The 21,405-nt window shown below is 42.6% G+C and overlaps 1 protein-coding gene across 4 annotated transcripts in view; it reads right to left on the minus strand.

The window, feature by feature from the left end:
• SHROOM3 (shroom family member 3) overlaps positions 1 to 21,405 on the minus strand; it is a gene marked incomplete at its 5' end in the record, with an annotated part of 329,672 nt that overhangs the window by 163,574 nt on the left and 144,693 nt on the right. Inside the window, one exon of one of the 4 annotated variants that reach the window (XM_082611415.1) lies at positions 5,895 to 6,396. The exons of the other annotated variants lie outside the window; for them this stretch is intronic. Of the gene's footprint in view, positions 1 to 5,894; positions 6,397 to 21,405 lie in introns of those variants that run through there. 4 annotated transcript variants of the gene reach the window in all.

Here is a 21,405-nt window from a genome sequence, read left to right on the forward strand (position 1 = left end):
TCATCCTATCTTTAAATCCTAGTAGTGGTAATAATAAAGAAATGAACAATGGCTAACAGCTATAGAATATTTTTTATGTGGAAGGCACTATGCTAAAGGCTTCAAACAAATTATTTCATTTAAACCTTGCAACAGCTCTGCCAAGTAAGTTCTCATAGGGTTCATTCAGAGTAACCAATGGCTCAGAGGGCCCTGATCTTTGCCCCCGCTGCACTCACCTGGCTCTTCCTCACACGTGCCACCTACACTGTCCCCAGGGCCTCTGCACTTGTTCTCTCTGCTTCTAGCCTCTTCCCCAGCCTACCCCAAGACTCAGTCTCCCACCTCCTTCAAATCTTACTTCGTCTTCCTTCATCACCTTCCTCAAGGGGCCTTCTCTCACCACCCTTTAGAAAATTGCAATATCCCCTCTGCTTATATTCCCTGCTTTAGGTTTTTCCATAGCAGTTATCATTTTATAACCTACAACACAATTGGATTATTTGGGGGGTTGTTATCTGTCTCCCTTGACCAGAATGTATGCAAGGATTTTTGTCTACTTTTGTTCACAACCCTAAACCCAGCACGTAGAAACACAGCTGGCATGCGGTAGGCACTCCATAAATACTTACTGGTTAAATTTTACACATAAGGAAATAGGGACCGAGAGGGTAAGTGGTCATGCTTTTCATAGAAAGACTTCATTAGGATCCCACATTCCAGAAACCAAACTCGGAGTATACATACTTTTCCCAAGAGTTGATGACATTATTTTTAACCATTGGGGGCAATACATTCATTCTGAATAATATTTCCAAGAAATACTAGCAATCAAAAATGTAGGGCTTCCCTGGTGGCACAGTGGTTGAGAGTCCACCTGCTGATGCAGGGGACACGGGTTCGTGCCCTGGTCCGGGAGGATCCCGCATGCCGTGGAGTGGCTGGGCCCGTGAGTCATGGCCGCTGAGCCTGAGTGTCCGGAGCCTATGCTCCGCAATGGGAGAGGCCACAGCAGTGAGAGGCCCGCGTACCGCAAAAAAAAAAAAAAAAAAAAAAAAAGTAGATATATTCCACATGTGTACTATATTCAAGAATTATATACATGTTGGAACAATCACTTGTCAGAATATTTTTTGACTCTACAGGAAAATTTTATTTGATAAGAGTTGAGGATATATATTTTTATCCTCTTCAGTTTTTTAAAATGAAAATATAAATATTTAAATATATAACAATTTGTGTGTGTGTGTATATACATATATATTCTCATGAAAACATTTCCCAGGAAGACGGGAACATGTTTCCCAAGAACAGCAAGGATGACAGCTTATAACACTCCTTTATAGCTGTCACTCAGATTCGAGGGTCATTTCCCCAGTTCCTTTTATGTGATTATATTTAAACTTCCTAATAATGCAGAAATCCAATTTGCACATGAGGAACTACGCTTTAACAGGTTGTGCGCCTTCCTAAAATAGCTCAGTATGGGGTAGAATTTAGAACAGAATATAATTCTTTTGTCTCCATCTAGAGTGCCCACCCCTGTACTCTCAGCAGCTGGTTAGGCTTCAGGTGTTTATCATTTTACAGGATCTTCTATCCTGAGGAAGGAACTCAGTTACTATAAATGGCTAACTTAGTGCCCCATCAACTGAAAAATTTAAAGATACAAATATTATTAATACTTGGCCTCTCTCTTTTTCCAAGGTCTGCTCTTACAGAGATTTGAGCGACTCACAGTGGAGCCCGTACATCGTCACAGTAAAAGCAACGTCTTTGTCTGAAGTTCATTTCACTAACTAAACATCCAGGTTTATAAAGCTCACATTATCACAGAGGGAAAAAGAAGGCAGCTGCTGACAGGATCACTAAAGCAACGAATACCAGGAAAATCTCAAAACTCCGACCACTTTTTTCTTAACCAGAATTTTGCCAGTGATTTCTCCACAGCTTTGGAAACTTGTTTTCACCTCTACCCTTTTCCAAAAGAGAATTCTACCCCAGGGGGAAAAAAATTAAGACTTCAAACCAAGTTACAAATTGCTCATTTAAAGAACAGGAATTAAGGATGTGGGGGGCTTTTCTTCCTTAAAAGCTCATCACTCTGTAGAAAGAATCCGAACCCTGTCCTGATTCTTCCTGAGCAGTGGAGCAGTTTTTGGTTTTGTGTTAGTTAATTTTAATTAAAAAAAAAAAAAAAAAAAAAAAAGGCACCATTCTTGAGAAGCTGTTGCTATGAGACTTCCTGGGCCTCAACAGATGGCCACAGAGCAGTTCTCAGCCCCAGCTCCGGGCTCTGAAGCCCTCCACTCAGGCATACCATTAACATTCCTGAAATACTTTTGGAGGTGAATGCGGGCCAGCCGCCTTCAGACTAGCTCACCCGCAGCTCCTGGCCTGGCCTCCCTGGCCATGGAGCCTGGGTTGAGATTTGTTATAAGTGAATGATCAGGCCTCTCTAGGAAAAGGCCATAGCACAGATGTTGCCTCCTCCTCAGATAAGGCTTTGGACAAACTTTACCAACACACCCCTGGGGTTTGAGTCCTTCTGGTGAGCGGGGGGAGCGCACGTGTGTGTGCAGACATACAAACACGTGCACGCACACACACACACATGCACACGCAATCCATACCCAGTTCATTTCATTGTCTGTAAGCCTCTGAGCCCTTCCTGTTACAGTGATCCAGTTGAGAGCAGCAGAGTTTTGGACTGAAGCCTTTTTAGTGCCCAGAGTTGCTGAGGAAGAGGTTTAAGAATTCCTGATTTCTCTTTTGACAGAAAGACGGAAAAGAAAGGAGAAAAACAAGGCATGTCAGATTCTACTTTCTCACTAAGTTCTTGATGCTGTTGGACAAATCATTCCACATCATCACTTCTCTCCCTCTTCCGGACTGGGATAATGATACTGACCTACATGCATCAGATAGAGGAATTGATGAACCATGAATAAGAAACAACTGTGAAATCACTGCATAAATATCAGGTTCACAGGACCAGCCTCCAGTGCTGCCAGGGAAACGATAAGGGAGGAACTTGGAGACGGGCACCTTGGGGTCTAACTGCAGGGACCACCACCCCTGGAGGGCTAGTCTGGATTGCTGACCACGGGGTTTTGGTGGAAAAGGTCTACCAGCAGGTTTATCGGTCACTAAGGAGCTTCGGGGACTTGGAAAAAAACAAGTGATTCTAAACAGCCATAGCTTTTCAAGGTGGGGCTCGTTTAAATTCCATCCCCTGAATTGTCTCTGCAAAACCAGGCCCAGAGTGTACAAGCAAAGTCCTACTTAAGTGTCTGACGCCAGTGCTCACTGGATCACTTGACAGGACATCAGAGCAATCCTACCAGTTTCAGTTCACAGACGTTCATCTGTGCTTTTCTCCCCATGATATCAGATGATAGGTCACTGCCACCAACATTTGACGTTTGTTTTTTAATCCAACCTGTGCAACTAGAAGCAAAATGACTTGAGACTGCTTAGGTTCCTGCCTTCTAAAATCACCCGTTTGTTCTGACATAAAACTTCCCTCCCTTCTCCAAAATACGAACATTAGGGTTGCTGGAAGCAATTAAAAACCAAAATAAAACAAAACATGCCTTTTAGAGGTGTGGCCTAACAAGGAGGGCCCACTTTTTCCTATTAACCAGGGACATTTTAATGAAGCCGTCTATAGTGTGGAGATAAGGAAGCTGCTTCTTTTTCCATTTGTCTAGGGCTACGGAAGCACATCCAGCAAAGGGACGTTTTGCCCAGTTGTTCAGCTTCTGAGCTCACAGCACCCCTACCCTCCATCCGCCAGTCAGAAAAGTCTGGGGCAAAGGCTGGAATATGTTTTGAGGGAGGAGAAGAAGAGAGGGAGAGGTAAGGGGAGGGCAGTGTCTGACATGCACGGCTTCATTTGCATAGCTGACCCTTTCAAGCAGAGCCAATGGGGCACACACTGTGTGTCTGGGAGGGCAAGGCTGAGTGCGCTCTATTGTGTCCCATTGTATGCTACCCACGACACCAGGGAGACCGCCACCACGCCTGCCGCAGACGAGGGAGTGTGGCAGGCATTCCACAGTTCCAGAAAAGGAGACACTGGGGAAAAAAATAAATATAAGATACTTATCCCCCTGTCTCAATCTAACTCTAATGATACTGTCTTGGGATGAAATGTGCATGTGCACGCGCGTGTATTAGTTATTAACAATTGTGTTAAATTACACATTTGTGGGTCCCCTTGTACCCTACAGATAGGTACAGGGTTTTCTACACTCAATATGAAATGTGCAGTTGTCGTGACTTTATTCCATTTTTAACTAGAGATAGAGGTTTTTCAACTAGCTCTCTCTTCCTTTCTGTACCTTTTTAGGACACTGAGGTTTTTATGGATTGTGATTTTTTTTTTAAGATAGTGATTAGGGCTGAGATGGAATTTATCCCTTCATATATAACAATAACTTATCCTTAACCCAGGAAATCATCTTTGATTTATACACTCTCTAGGTTGTAATTCATAAGCAAAAGTAGAATTTTGAAATTTAAATCAATGCTAAATATTCAATATTTATTTAGCTTTCCAACATTCATTTCTCCTTTAACTCCCTCAACATTTATAAATTCACTTAGTATCTACCTACCAATGGATCTAATGTTTCAATTATCACCAACCATCTGTACTATTTGCACACACATTATATTTTAAATGATTTCTGTAGACTTGTGTGATGATCACATTTCACCCCATGGGCAATGTCATTTCTGATGCTTCTATTCATCAGAGCAGTCATTTTTACTATTTATATTTAGTATTATTAATACGTTGATCTTATTACAGGAAAATGTCTTTATAAACAAGAGTTAGTTAACAGCTGAGAAGGATGGAGATTTCCAACTGGCTATAAATAATGGAAGAAAAAAACATATTTCAGGATACTTAACATAGATCGCAAGCATGTGGTTTCTGAATGCTTATCCCTGTTTTTCACCATCTCTGTCTGTTCTATTACTGTTTACTACTTAAATAGAATCATTCAGAATTGGGGAACACCTTCCTACTATCTTTGGAATATGGTGGGAAAAGTAGTCTCAGAACCTCTTTGGATTTAGAATTGAACCTTAACCCATTTAGAGAAAGTTTTCATTAAAAAAATAAAAATCGTTTCCTCCCTGTCACGACAAACAGGCAAGAGTGGAAGCATTAGTCTCAACCACTAGTCTCTGTACCAACCTTGGATTACTAAACCCTAGAATGAAAGTATGCTCACAGCAATCCAACAGGAGGTCCCCAAGGGAAGACAGAATGGTCCCCAAAGTATTTGTCAATCAACTTAAAAGTACATAAAATGAAATCAGAGTACAGCTTAAGCTTAATTGGAATCATGGCTTAATATTCCTAAGCGTCTCACTGTTGCTCAAATGTAGGTGCTTCCATCTAGAATCTGACTTTCTCTGGAACATAAGGGTGGAGAAAAGGGAGCCAAACCCCTGCTGCTGACTCCCCCTTGCTGAGCAAACCTTAAAAAGAAAAGCTGCTTTCCCATCACAAGAGGAAAAAGTTAAAGATAGCTTTAAAAATAAGCAGTAATTAGAATTAGACAGTAAATCCATGGTTGGAAGGAGCCTATGGCACAAGCATATATAGTTGTTGGCCTTGATGAAAAGTTTCTTTTCATCACTCGAGCTTCTCATCAAGTAGGAAGGAGTGCACAGTGATTTGTCAAGTACCCCTCTCTCCATTTACACCTTTATTTCTGCCTTGGTGTCATTTTGCCGGCACACCTGACAGCCGAATCACTTAGGAATTTCATCATAAAGGCCTAAACTAAAATAACTTCCTTGCCTCTCTTTAGTTTACCTTCCTGATACTGGCATTTCTGTAGAGGTATACATAGAAATCATGTCGAGAAATACCTGGTTTCAAAAGGACTTACCTTAAGGAAGTCTACGCCGGCGTTTCCACTGACCTCAGCTATCTGTTGGACATCTCTGTCCAGCATGACACTGGGCCAAGACGGCCGCCGAGGGGCCTCAGTGGCTTGGGGCAGGTGGCACAGAGGCACGATTCCGGCCCGGAAAGAATCCCCGGGAAGCAGCCCCGGGAAGGCGAGAGCTAAGACACAGGTGTCAGACACCACCCAGGCACCTCCGCTCCGAACCTGCCGTCAGACGGCTGCCCTGATTAGCCAAGTACAAAAGGCAGTTCAGATTACTGCCCTCCTCCCAACCAATCGCCGGCCGGCCGGCCTGACAGCAGCGGGGCCGCTGATGGAAGGGGAAGTACACGCGGCCAGAACCCGAGAGTGGCCGTGGGCACGCAGCCCCGTGCGCTCTGGCCCGCGCTCTGCAGAAGCAGCTTGTCAGCCTGTTGCAAGCAGAGCCCGTGGCAACGGGTGAGCCCTCTCCTGCCAAAGGTCGCTCTAGGGTCCTTTGACTCACAAAAACTCGATGCACCGTGATGACGGTTAAATCGAAGCGAAGGACAACAGAATGAATGGCGCTGGCAGCTTCACTCATAGGGCTCCCCTGCCTGCTATTCCTCCCTCCCCTTGCTGGTCCCCACTAGGGCTTCTGTGCAGCTGAATAAGTTCAATTTTTAATTAGCTATGGTTTTTGCATGCAACAGTTTCTCACAGAAACTAGGAGGAGGGGAGGGAGACTCAAAAAGGACAATCTTTCTACAGTCATTGTTTCCAGCGATCACGTTGAATATTATAACCACCCCCGCAGACACAAAAATTTATAATAGTGCTTGTAAAAAAACAAAACAAAACAAAACAAAACAACAACAACAAGACACTGCATTTGAAAATTCAGCCCAGTGGAGTGCCACGCAGCTCACCTTTGTGCATGGAATCCTGACAGGTTTCCTGAACGGCAACTGTGTTAAAGGAATTTCACTTACAACTATCATCTGAGCCTCTGAAATGGCAGGCCTTTGCAGCTGTATGGAGAAGCAGTGCTTTCTTCAAGTTTTGGTATTTGCCCCAGACTGTAGGGGTCAGCTTAACAGTAACCACAGACACACACAGAGAGAAAAGCGATAGGGCACACAGAAAGAAAACAATCCCAAGTGTGTCTCAATTCGTGGGTATGCGAATGCATTTTCATTAGTTTACAGCTGCCATGGTGAGAACAAATGGATCACGGGATCCACGCATAATCTGTAAACCTCCTTGCTATAGAAGCTTCAAAAGACTTCCAGATTAATTTTTTAAGATGTGGAAAGAAGGAAAGGGAGCATGTACACACACACACACACACACACACTGCAAAATTCTGACATCACAGGGGGCATTTTACTCTATGCTCTAAACACAGTAGTAATTTCCACTCCAGACACCAAGAAAGTCTGAAGCATCCTTGAGGAGGCTAGTACATTTCAAAGGTGAAACTAATTGTATTTAGAGATTGTTCCTGTGTTGACTAGCAACGCTGTCTCTCCAGAATGCTCCCCTTGAATTCCAGCGCTATCTCTATGCCTATAATATGAAACCTAAGGAAACACGATTGAGGCAAGTGTGGGATAGGAACAGTGGTGGTCGGGGGCGGGGGGGCGCGCAGAGAACCCTCTTTCAAAAGAGGAACCTCCACTGGATCTTGCACCCTGGATGCATTCTATCAGAAGTAGCCTTCTTTCCTTGAGGAAGGCAAAATTCTTATCCCAGCTTTATGTTTTCCTCTCCCACCCTATCGCCTTCCCACACACCACAACTGAGTTGCGTGCCCTTCCATCACAGGCTACTCCCACCAAACCAGAGTTCAAGGGCAGCCGGGCCACAAAATTCATTTTGAATGTGTCAGATTTAACAACCTCCTGCCGCTGACCAGAAGCTGGTTTCCACAGTGCACAGTGACGAATGGTTCTCCTTGACATCTGGTTATCACAACCAGCCATCTAGTATGGGAATGCCACTCCTTCAACCAGCGGGACATGACCAGCGGTTTAAAGGAGCCAGGCGTCTACCCCCTCTTCATTTCACCAGTCATTTCCTAGTCCAGCTCTGTGCAATCTAAGCTTGCTTCATATCTACTCCCGTCCGACCTCCCTATGACAACATCCTCAAGGGATTAGTGGCTCCAGGAACTATGTCACTGCATACGTTCTCATGGGTGCTATGTTACATTAGAAGAAAAGATATCTTTATATGGTTCTTTAGAGAAACTAAAAGGAGCAGGCAAGTATAGAAAAAAAATTGTATTGAAGCAATCAAATCACCTGTCCTTTCACAAATTATGAGATGAATAAGAAAGTCATTGTTATGTTTACAAAGAGTGAATGCCTATGTAGTATTAGATTGAACCACATGAAATTGTCAATATTTGACAATTTTGGGTCGACTACAATAGCAATTTCATGTGATTCAACCTGTAGCTGAACTAGTTATCTACTACACAAATACTAATTAACTATGTGTCAATACGCAGTTACTATGTTACATTCTCTAATTGCCACAATTCTATAAGGTAAGTACTATAATTATTGTCACAACTTTACAGATGAGGAAAGGGAGGCTTGGGGAGGCTGAGCAATGTGTTAAACACCTCACAGCTAGCAAGCATTGGAGGCGGGGAGTCCCACGCTGGCAATCTGACCCCAGAGCCCATGCTTTGAACCACTGCCCTCTACGAAGGAGAATTTGAATTCTGACTTTGGCATTCACTAGCTTTGTGACCCTGAGCTGATAACTAAATTTCTCCAAGCCTCGGTTTTCTCTCCTCTGAAATGGGACTGATAATAGAACCTATCTGATGTGAGGACAGAACATGATGACATAAGCAAAGCACTTAGCACAGTGCCTGGCCCAGGGGAAGACCTCAATTGTTACCTCATAGTGGTGGTATCGGCACAGTCACTCTGCCACCTTCACCAGGACCTGAAGTGACATCCCATGTGTCCCCATCACCCTTTGGTAGTGCAGTGGCCACGCATGGGCGGAAGGACAGTGAAGCCTGGGTCCTCAAGTCTGGAAGCACTGCCCTTCAGAGTCAGCAATGGTTACTTTGGCACATGGAAAGTTCTTCACACTGGAACGTGCAGCACCCCGCAACCCCTTCATGTGGAAGAGAGACTCTCCTCACCATGCTGCCCCCCAAACCCTGCCCTCAGCCCCATCTTTTATTTCCTGCTCGTTCTACTTCAGATTTCTACTAAGAATCTGGAACACTTCACCGACACCTTAGATTTCTCGTTTATTACCTCCTAGCTTCTTTGGCCATCAGCTGTAGACAGTTAGGCAATCCATGTTTGAAGAAGCACTGATGATCTTATCTGGAAGCAGAGCTGTGGAACCCACAGCACTGGACCAGGAGGTGGTGGGCCAGGCTTCCTTCTGGTTCGGCCACTGACCTGCTAAGTGACTGTGAACGAGTCACTTACAGTCTCTGAGCTCAAGTCCTCACTAATCTAGAACATCACTAAGTTTCTTCCCAGTACTAATATCTGTGGTGAAGAGAAAAAAAAGAGTATACTAGATGAGCTTTTGAAGAAATGTGGAGTTTTTCCTTTTTCCTTTTCTCTAAAAGCTAGTAGTAGCACATCTACTCAGGCACATCCTGTTTCCTTCTGATTACCTTTTAAACACCCACAGGCAGGAGAGTTTTATTTTACTCTGTTGATAAACTGCAGACCAAGATAGATGGCCTTGATTTCAGAACACCAGACTTCCATGGTATTTGTCCTTAATGATTTGCACATGTCCTTGTAGGGTGCTTGTTTGTGGTTAGAGATGGGGGTCTATGGAGAGAAAAGCCTCACTAAATAATGAAGAAAATGGTTCCCTTACTTTCAATTCCTTTGTGTCTGTGTGCATAACAGTTACACTGTTCTCCAGCAGTTGTAAGTTACACATACACTGTGTAAGGTAGATTTGGATGCCTGAATAGCAGGGGTCCCCAACCCCCAGCCCGGTTCCTAACTGGGCTGCACAGCAGGAGGTGAGTGGAGGGCGAGCAGTGATGTCTGGCGCTCCCCATCTCTCCCCATCGCCTGCATTAGTGCCTGAACCATCCTGCCCACTACCACCACCCTGGTCCATGGAAAAATTGTCTTCCACAAAACCGGTCCCTGGTGCCAAAAAGGTTGGGGACCGCTGCTGTAGGGCACTTACTTGCCTGTATTTTTATGGCACACTCCAGAAGCTCGAAGTGCTTTCACAGAGTATGCTTTTTAAAATTAAAAGTTTGTCCTCAATATCCTGTGATAATCCATAATGGAAAAGAATATAAAGAAAGAATGTATACGGACTTCCCTGGTGGCGCAGTGGTTAAGAATCCACCTGCCAATGCAGGGGACACGGGTTTGAGCCCTGGTCCGGGAAGATCCCACATGCAGCAGAGCAACTAAGCCTGTGCGCCACAACTACTGAGCCTCTGCTCCAGAGCCCACGAGCCACAACTACTGAGCCCGTGAGCCACAACTACTGAGCCCGCGAGCCACAACTACTGAGCCCAAGTGCTACAACTACTGAAGCCCGCGTGCCTGGAGCCTGTGCTCCGCAACAAGAGAAGCCACTGCAATGAGACGCCTGTGCACCGCAACGAAGAGTAGCCCCTGCTCGCCGCAACTAGAGAAAGCCCGCACACAGCAATGAAGACTCAATGCAGTGAAAAATAAATAGATAAATAAATTTATATTAAAAAAAGAAAAGACTGTATACATACGTATAACTGAATCACTTTGCTGTACAGCAGAAATTAACACAACATTGTAAATCAACTACACTTCAATAAAATAAATAAGTAAATAATATAGGCACTTCCCATATCCCCCCCACAAAAAAGTTTGTCCTCAATACTCCCAGGAGGAATTAAAAGAATTTTATGAATGGAGGAGATGGAAACAGGTTCTTGGCCTCTGATCTACTTTCTTTCCATAGAGCACTCACCACCTTCTAACATACTGGATAATTTACATATGTATTACGTTCATTATTCATTTCCTCTCCTCACAAGGATGTCGACTCCATGAGGACAGAGATGTTTCAGACCATGGCTGAGTCCCAAGCACCTAGAGCAATGACTGGCCCTATATTAGATGCTCAATAAATAAATTCAACTTTATAAAATCATGTAAACGATTCAGGTAGAACTGTACCCTACACATCTCACTTTTAGAAATCATACTGTGTCATCAAAAATAGGAGGTATTGTACAAAACATCACACCGGCAAGGATAGTGATAATGACCGAGGTGATGATAAACAAACATGTGGGTTCAGTAGTTGAGCCCAACTCCGCAAATTCCCACATAGAGGTTCCAGGCTGAAAGAAAACTGGGCAGTGAGCCTAGAGAAAAACAATAAGCTCAGGTTCTCTTTTCTAGTCCATTTTCCTTCCATTTCATGGGAAATTGTATTTGGTAGAGAACTCCAAGTGTGTCTAAAGGAGTCAGATCCTTGAGGACACTCCAAGGAAAGTGGGGACAGAGCAGCTGAGCCATGCTCACTTTGTATTCAAGGGAACATGTTTTTAATCCCAGTCTGAGCACACGCTGACAGCAAGGTTGATAAGTAATGCCCGTAGTCCTCTGAGTGTCATAAAAGTTGTCAGTTACGTACAAAGTATTATGACACAATACCTTTCCTGTATAATAATTGCAGGACATAAAGCATTTATGATACATCAGAAAGCATGATATTTTCTCATGGCTAACATTGCTGATGACAGTAACCGTTCTTCAGTTTAATTCTGCTCATATTATGCCGTCTCTGACCACAGAGACCAACAGGCCTAAAGTAATCACATCACTCTTGTTCTTTTTCTCTCTTTACATTCTCTAATTCTTTGGGGAAACCAAGGAATTTCTTCAGAAGAACGTTAGTGGCCAGAAGGTAGCAAATAAAGGCATGGGGTTCAGTCATCCCTTCAAAGTCCCAACATCCCCAATGGGGAACCCCAAGTTACCATTTAGTGCTAAGAATAACAGGTAGAGGAATTACATTTGGGTTCACCTTTTACCCTCGGGGATGAAAAAAATAAACTCTGGAGAAGGAGCATTGCAGAACACAAATTACAGTATCCTTAATGCCTCATTTCAATCTCTAGGAAAACTACACAGCTAATATAAAAAATGAGTAAGGTGTGACGGTAACAACAAATACCAGTTACATTTATACACTTATATTTGTATTTAGTTTCTTAGCAGGGTGCTTACTCTGTATCAGGGAGGATACCAAGTACTTTACATATTTTAACTCTTCCAACAGCTCAACTAGGGAGGTACTATTATTACACCTACTTCACAGGTGAAGAATCTCAGGCACAGAGAGAGTAAAAACTTGCCTGAGATCACAAAACTAGCAAGTGGTGGTAACAGGATTTGAACCTGGGCAGTCTGATTTCAAAAAATACGCTCTTTTTTTAAAAAAATTATTTATTTTTGGCTGCTTCAGGTCTTAGTTGCAGGTGAGGGCTTCTCTCCAGTTGTGTGCAGGCTCAGTAGTTGCAGTTTGCGGGCTTAGTTGCCCCGAGGCATGTAGGATCTTAGTTCCCTGACCAGGGAGCCCACTGGACCACCAGGGAAGTTCCACAAAGAATATGCCCTTAAACACTACTGTCCATGCCAGATCTGCTGTGACTTAGAAATGGGTTGTGTATGGCATGTACAATGTTGAGGTATTTTCCCAGCTGGCAGACTTTTCCTTAGGGAGAATATGCCACACAGCCCCCAGCCACATATCAGCTGAGTAGATCAGTTGAATGGCGCCAGCCAGCAGTAATGAGAGAGGCTGTCAAGCAATTAGCCTGATGATAATTTGGTATAATAAAACCTGCTTCAAATCATAATTTAAACAGTGGATAATTTAATCCATAATTTAAATAGTGGATTTGGTATATGTTGACCTTCAGATCCTTATGTACACCTAGTTTAGATCATTTTAAATTTTTTATTGACGTAACATACACAGAGTGTACCAGGTGCACTTATCTTACGGAGAACATTCTTCCTTTCGCTTTCCTAACCCTCCATCTTGTCTACAGTTGAAAAAGGCAGTTTGAATCATAGTGGGGCTAGCAAACACACGTTCCTTGAAAAGAAATGTGACAGGAGACCCATACAGGCAGGCAGTCAGCCCATTATGTGGAATTTTCACCCAGTCAGCAAACATTTCATGAGTGCTTTTGCTATAGTGGGCACTGGAGAGATCAAAGGCGGTAAGACACAGCGATTTCCTGCCCCAGTTTAGTGTTGGAAATGGCCAACCATCCCTCTACTGGAAAAGACTCAGTCTGGACAACTGGTTGGAGATGAAAAAAGATAACTGGGCAACCAGTGTTTGAGCTACCGGGCTGGGAAACTCAAATGCCAACTGGGCCAGGCAGACAGGGTCAATGGGCAGAGTGGCAGGTGTCAGATCATAGGAAGCACCGGCTTCCCAAAGTAAACTGGAGGGGGTACACCTCACCTGATATGGGTATACCCGGCTCCAACCCACTGCTGTCATATCGTCTGATTTTTCCAGAAGCCAGATTCTTGTGTCAAACTCCCACATTTTTAGTGAGGATTAAACAAATGTTTGCAGGCCAAATACTTCTAGATCAAACAAATGTCTGCAGGCTAAATACTTGTGAGATGTAGTTTTCAAATTCTGTTTTAAAGTTCAATCAAAGAACTTTATCAAATTCACTGAGTCGACTAGCTTTAATAGTGGATTTTTTATATGTTGACCTTCAGATCCTTATGTACACCTAGTTTAGATCATTTTAAATTTTTTATTGACATAACATACACAGAGTGTATCAGGTGCACTTGTCTTATGTAAACAGCAAAAATGATATAGAATATTTCCAGCATCCTCGTGAGGCTTCTTCCAGACTTTTCCAGCCTATTCCAGACTCCCTGCCCTCACTTTTGACCTCCATCATCAATTAGCTTTCCCTGTTGTTGCCTAGTTCAAATCTTAGTCCCAAGAAATTGATACCAGATGTAGTTGCTTCAGGTCTGAAAGAAATAAAACTGGGTTTAAACAAATAAAGGTACAACCAAAAAAGAGTCCCGGTAAACCCAACACCACGATGGAGCCACACACTTAGCCCAGTGCTTTTCAAGTTCTGATGCTTCTGACTTACATGCACCTTTGCTTTCCGAAAACTATCATTTCCTGTGCGAATAACATAGGCCAACTATGTACTTGTCACTCTGCATAGAGTATCTCATTCAAGCATCACAAAACCCCTCTGAGATACAAATTTAGATAAAATGTATTCCAACCGTACAGCTAAAGAAAACCTGACCGTGGTAGGTATGCAGCTGGATCCACACAGCCAACTTGTACAACGTTTAGGTTCAAAGAAAGGGCTATTACAAAGCCCAGGTACTTTTCCACTGGACCACACGGCCTACCCATAAAATTACCAAATGGTGTGTTTTCTTAACTCTTCCACAAGAATATGATAAATTTCAGTTCTTAACCAGGAACATAATGAACCTTATTGAATTTAGCATCTGACTAGGAGTTCATGCTTCACTTTATAAGGATTGGCAGTGGTGGTTTGAAAGCTGACCTTTATTATCTAGGTACTTTTTTTTTTTTTTTTTTTTTTTGCTTTATAACAAATTTAATCAGTTATACATATACATATGTTCCCATATCCCCTCCCTTTTGCGTCTCCCTCCCACCCTCCCTATCCCACCCCTCCAGGCGGTCACAAAGCAACGAGCTGAACTCCCTGTGCTATGCGGCTGCTTCCCACTAGCTATCTACCTTATGTTTGGTAGTGTATATATGTCCATGCCGCTCTTTCACTTTGTCACAGCTTACCCTTCCCCCTCCCCATATCCTCAAGTCCATTCTCTAGTAGGTCTGTGTCTTTATTCCTGTCTTACCCCTATGTTCTTCATGACATTTTTTTTCTTAAATTCCATATATATGTGTCAGCATACAGTATTTGTCTTTCTCTTTCTGACTTACTTCACTCTGTATGACAGACTCTAGGTCCATCCACCTCATTACAAATAGCTCAATTTCATTTCTTTTTATGGCTGAGTAATATTCCATTGTATATATGTGCCACATCTTCTTTACCCATTCATCGGATGATGGACACTTAGGTTGTTTCCATCTCCGGGCTATTGTAAATAGGGATGCTATGAACATTTTGGTACATGTCTTTTTTTGAATTATGGTTTTCTCAGGGTATATGCCCAGTAGTGGGATTGCTGGGTCATATGGTAGCTCTATTTGTAGTTTTTTAAGGAACCTCCATACCGTTCTCCATAGCGGCTGTACCAATTCACATTCCCACCAGCAGTTCAAGAGTGTTCCTTTTTTTCCACACCCTCTCCAGCATTTATTGTTTCTAGATTTTTTGATGATGGCCATTCTGACTGGTGTGAGATGATATCTCATTGTAGTTTTGATTTGCATTTCTCTAATGAGCAAAGATGTTGAGCATCCTTTCATGTGTTTGTTGGCAATCTGTATATCTTCTGTGGAGAAATGTCTATTTAGGTCTTCTGCCCATTTTTGGATTGGGTTGTTTGTTTTTTTGTTATTGAGCTGCATGAGCTGCTTATAAATTTTGGAGATTAATCCTTTGTCAGTTGCTTCATTTACAAATATTTTCTCCCATTCTGAGGGTTGTCTTTTGGTCTTGTTTATGGTTTCCTTTGCTGTGCAAAAGCTTTTAAGTTTCATTAGGTCCCATGTGTTTATTTTTGTCTTTATTTCCATTTCTCTAGGAGGTGGGTCAAAAAGGATCTTGCTGTGATTTAGGTCATAGAGTGTTCTGCCTATGTTTTCCTCTAAGAGTTTGATAGTGTATGGCCTTACATTTAGGTCTTTAATCCATTTTGAGCTTATTTTTGTGTATGGTGTTAGGGAGTGATCTAATCTCATACTTTTACATGTCCCTATCCAGTTTTCCCAGCACCACTTATTGAAGAGACTGTCCTTTCTCCACTGTACATTCCTGCCTCCTTTATCAAAGATAAGGTGACCATATGTCCGTGGGTTTATCTCTGGGCTTTCTATCCTGTTCCATTGATCTATCTTTCTGTTTTTGTGCCAGTACCATACTGTCTTGATTACTGTAGCTTTGTAGTATAGTCTGAAGTCAGGGAGCCTGATTCCTCCAGCTCCATTTTTTGTTCTCAAGATTGCTTTGGCTATTCGGGGTCTTTTGTGTTTCCATATAAATTGTGAAATTTTTTGCTCTAGTTCTGTGAAAAATGCCAGTGGTAGTTTGATAGGGATTGCATTGAATCTGTAGATTGCTTTGGGTAGTAGAGTCATTTTCACAATGTTGATTCTTCCAATCCAAGAACATGGTACATCTCTCCAGCTATTTGTATCATCTTTAATTTCTTTCATCAGTGTCTTATAATTTTCTGCATACAGGTCTTTTGTCTCCTTAGGTAGGTTTATTCCTACATATTTGATTCTTTTTGTTGCAATGGTAAATGGGAGTGTTTTCTTGATTTCACTTTCAGATTTTTCATCATTAGTATATAGGAATGCCAGAGATTTCTGTGCATTAATTTTGTATCCTGCAACTTGACCAAATTCATTGATTAGCTCTAGTAGTTTTCTGGTAGCATCTTTAGGATTCTCTATGTATAGTATCATGTCATCTGCAAACAGTGACAGCATTACTTCTTCTTTTCTGATTTGGATTCCTTTTATTTCCTTTTCTTCTCTGATTGCTGTGGTTAAAACTTCCAAAACTAGGTTGAATAAGAGTGGTGAGAGTGGGCAACCTTGTCTTGTTCCTGATCTTAGTGGAAATGCTTTCAGTTTTTCACCATTGAGGACGATGCTGGCTGTGGGTTTGTCATATATGGCCTTTATTATGTTGAGGAAAGTTCCTTCTATGCCTACTTTCTGCAGGGTTTTTATCATAAATGGGTGTTGAATTTTGTTGAAAGCTTTCTCTGCATCTATTGAGATGATCATATGTTTTTTCTCCTTCAATTTGTTAATATGGTGTATCACGTTGATTGATTTGCGTATATTGAAGAATCCTTGCATTCCTGGAATAAACCCCACTTGATCATGGTGTATGATCCTTTTAATGTGCTGTTGGATTCTGTTTGCTAGTATTTTGTTGAGGATTTTTGCATCTATGGTCATCAGTGATATTGGCCTGTAGTTTTCTTTCTTTGTGACATCCTTGTCTGGTTTTGGTATCAAGGTGATGGTGGCCTCGTAGAATGAGTTTGGGAGTGTTCCTCCCTCTGCTATATTTTGTAAGAGTTTGAGAAGGATAGGTGTTAGCTCTTCTCTAAATGCTTGATAGAATTCACCTGTGAAGCCATCTGGTCCTGGGCTTTTGTTTGTTGGAAGATTTTTTTATCACAGTTTCAATTTCAGTGCTTGTGATTGGTCTGTTCATATTTTCTATTTCTTCCTGATTCAGTCTTGGCAGGTTGTGCATTTCTAAGAATTTGTCCATTTCTTCCAGGTTGTCCATTTTATTGGCATAGAGTTGCTTGTAGTAATCTCTTATGATCTTTTGTATTTCTGCAGTGTCAGTTGTTACTTCTCCTTTTTCATTTCTAATTCTATTGATTTGAGTCTTCTCCCTTTTTTTATTGATGAGTCTGGCGAAGGGTTTATCAATTTTGTTTATCTTCTCAAAGAACCAGCTTTTAGTTTTATTGATCTTTGCTATCGTTTCCTTCATTTCTTTTTCATTTATTTCTGATCTGATTTTTATGATTTCTTTCCTTCTGCTAACTTTGGGATGTTTTTGTTCTTCTTTCTCTAATTGCTTTAGGTGCAAGGTTAGGTTGTTTATTCGAGATGTTTCCTGTGTCTTAAGGTGGGATTGTATTGCTATAAAATTCCCTCTTAGAACTGCTTTTGCTGCATCCCATAGGTTTTGGGTCGTCGTGTCTCCACTGTCATTTGTTTCTAGGTATTTTTTAATTTCCCCTTTGATTTCTTCAGTGATCACTTCGTTATTAAGTAGTGTATTGTTTAGCCTCCATGTGTTTGTATTTTTTACAGCTCTTTTCCTGTAATTGATATCTAGTCTCATAGCATTGTGGTCGGAAAAGATACTTGATACAATTTCAATTTTCTTAAATTTACCAAGGCTTGATTTGTGACCCAAGATATGATCTATCCTGGAGAATGTTCCATGAGCACTTGAGAAAAATGTGTATTCTGTTGTTTTGGGATGGAATGTCCTATAAATATCAATTAAGTCCATCTTCTTTAATGTATCATTTAACGCTTGTGTTTCCTTATTTATTTTCATTTTGGATGATCTGTCCATTGGTGAAAGTGGGGTGTTAAAGTCCCCTACTATGATTGTGTTACTGTCGATTTCTCCTTTTATGGCTGTTAGTATTTGCCTTATGTATTGAGGTGCTCCTATGTTGGGTGCATAAATATTTACAATTGTTATATCTTCTTCTTGGATCGATCCCTTGATCATTATGTAGTGTCCTTCTTTGTCTCTTCTAGTAGTCTTTATTTTAAAGTCTATTTTGTCTGATATGAGAATTGCTACTCCAGCTTTCTTTTGGTTTCCATTTGCATGGAATATCTTTTTCCATCCCCTTACTTTCAGTCTGTATGTGTCTCTAGGTCTGAAGTGGGTCTCTTGTAGACAGCATATATATGGGTCTTGTTTTTGTATCCATTCAGCCAATCTGTGTCTTTTGGTGGGAGCATTTAGTCCATTTACATTTAAGGTAATTATTGATATGTATGTTCCTGTTCCCATTTTCTTAATTGTTTTGGGTTCGTTATTGTAGGTCTTTTCCTTCTGTTGTGTTTCTTGCCTAGAGAAGTTCCTTTAGCATTTGTTGTAAAGCTGGTTTGGTGGTGCTGAACTCTCTCAGCTTTTGCTTGTCTGTAAACGTTTTAATTTCTCCATCAAATCTGAATGAGATCCTTGCTGGGTAGAGTAATCTTGGTTGCAGGTTTTTCTCCTTCATCACTTTAATTATGTCCTGCCACTCCCTTCTGGCTTGTAGAGTTTCTGCTGAGAGATCAGCTGTTAACCTGATGGGGATTCCCTTGTGTGTTATTTATTGTTTTTGCCTTGCTGCTTTTAATATGATTTCTTTGTGTTTAATTTTTGACAGTTTGATTAATATGTGTCTTGGCGTATTCCTCCTTGGATTTATTCTGTATGGGACTCTCTGTGCCTGGACTTGATTAACTATTTCCTTTCCCATATTAGGGAAGTTTTCAACTATAATCTCTTCAAATATTTTCTCAGTCCCTTTCTTTTTCTCTTCTTCTTCTGGAACCCCTATAATTCGAATGTTGGTGCGTTTAATGTTGTCCCAGAGGTCTCTGAGACTGTCCTCTGTTCTTTTCATTCTTTTTTCTTTATTTTGCTCTGCAGCAGTTATTTCCACTAGTTTATCTTCCACCTCACTTATCCGTTCTTCTGCCTCAGTTATTCTGCTATTGATCCCATCTAGAGTATTTTTTATTTCATTTATTGTGTTTTTAATCGATGCTTGATTCATCTTTAGTTCTTCTAGGTCCTTGTTAACTGTTTCTTGAATTTTGTCTATTCTATTTCCAAGATTTTGGATCTGGGAAATAGAATCTTGGATCATCTTTACCATCATTATTCTGAATTCTTTTTCAGGTACACTGCCTATTACCTCTTCATTTGTTAGGTCTGGTGGGTTTTTATCTTGCTCCTTCACCTGCTGTGTGTTTTTCTGTCTTCTCATTTTGCTTATGTTACTGTGTTTGGGGTCTCCTTTTTGCAGGCTGCAGGTTCGTAGTTCCCGTTGTTTTTGGTGTCTGTCCCCAGTGGCTAAGGTTGGTTTAGTGGGTTGTGTAGGCTTCCTGGTGGAGGGGACTAGTGCCTGTGTTCTGGTGGGTGAGGCTGGATCTTGTCTTTCTGGTGGGCAGGTCCACGTGTGGTGGTGTGTTTTGGGGTGTCTGTGGACTTTTTATCATTTTAGGCCACCTCTCTGCTAATGGGTGGCGTTGTGTTCCTGTCTTGCTAGTTGTTTGGCATAGGGTGTCCAGCACTGTAGCTTGCTGGTCGTTGAGTGAAGCTGGGTGCTGGTGTTGAGATGGAGATCTCTGGAAGATTTTCGCCGTTTGATATTATGTGGAGCTGGGAGGTCTCTTGTGGACCAGTGTCCTGAAGTTGGCTCTCCCACCTCAGAGGCACAGCACTGACTCCGGGCTCCTCAATTTGGGATGATTTGTTGTCCATTCATGTATTCCACAGATGCAGGGTACATCAAGTTGATTGTGGAGCTTTAATCCGCTGCTTCTGAGGCTGCTGGGAGAGGTTTCCCTTTCTCTTCTTTGTTCTCACAGCTCCTGGGTCTCAGCTTTGGATTTGGCCCCGCCTCTGCGTGTAGGTCGCCGGAGGGCGTCTGTTCTTCGCTCTGACAGGACAGGGCTAAAGGAGCAGCCTCTTCGGGGACTCTGGCTCACTCAGGCCGGGCGGGAGGGAGGGGCACGGAGTGCGGGGCGAGCCTGCAGCGGCAGAGGTCGGCGTGACGTTGCACCAGCCCGAGGCGCGCCGTGCGTTCTCCCAGGGAAGCCGCCCCTGGATCCCGGGACCCCGGCAGTGGCGGGCTGCACAGGCTCCCGGAAGGGCGGTGTGGACAGTGACCTGCGCTCGCACACAGGCTTCTTGGCGGCGGCAGCAGCAGCCCCAGCGTCCCACGCCCGTCACTGGGCTCCGTGCTTTCAGTCGTGACTCGCGCCCGTCTGTGGAGCCCCTTTAAGCAGTGCTCTTAATCCCCTCTCCTCGCGCACCAGGAAACCAAGAGGGAAGAAAAAGTCTCTTGCCTCTTCGGCAGCTCCAGAGTTTTCCCGGACTCCCTGCCGGCTAGCTGTGGCTCATTAGCCCCCTTCCGGCTGAGTTCTCGCCGCCAGCCCCGGTCCTCTCCCTGCGCTCTGACCGAAGCCCGAGCCTCAGCTTCCAGCGCTGCCTGCCCCGGCGGGCGAGCAGACAAGCCTCTCGGGCTGGTGAGTGCCGCTCGGCACCGATCCTCTGTGCGGGAATCTCTCCGCTTTGCCCTACCCAGGTATGTGGGGAGTTTCTTGCCTTTTGGGAGGTCTGGGGTCTTCTGCCAGCGTTCAGTAGGTGTTCTGTAGGAGTTGTTCCACGTGTAGCTGTATTTCTGGTGTATCCGTGGGGAGGACGGTGATCTCCGCGTCTTACTCTTCCGCCATCTTACCCGGAAGTCCTATCTAGGTACTTTTATTTTTTAAATAACTTAATGAGAATATATATATATGTAATATATATATAAAAATATATCTGGGAGGGAGGGAGACGCAAGTGGGAGGAGATATGGGAACATATGTATATGTATAACTGGTTCACTTTGTTATAAAGCAGAAACTAACACACCACTGTAAAGCAATTATACTCCAATAAAGAGGTAAAAAAAAATATATATATATATATCTGAATCACTTTGCTGTACACCTGAAACTAACACAACATTGTAATTCAACTATATTAAAAAAGACAATTGTCTGACACACAAAAAAGTCA

This window comes from Mesoplodon mirus (genome assembly GCF_964341445.2).
Source record: "Mesoplodon mirus genome assembly, chromosome: 2".
NCBI lineage: Eukaryota > Metazoa > Chordata > Mammalia > Artiodactyla > Ziphiidae > Mesoplodon > Mesoplodon mirus.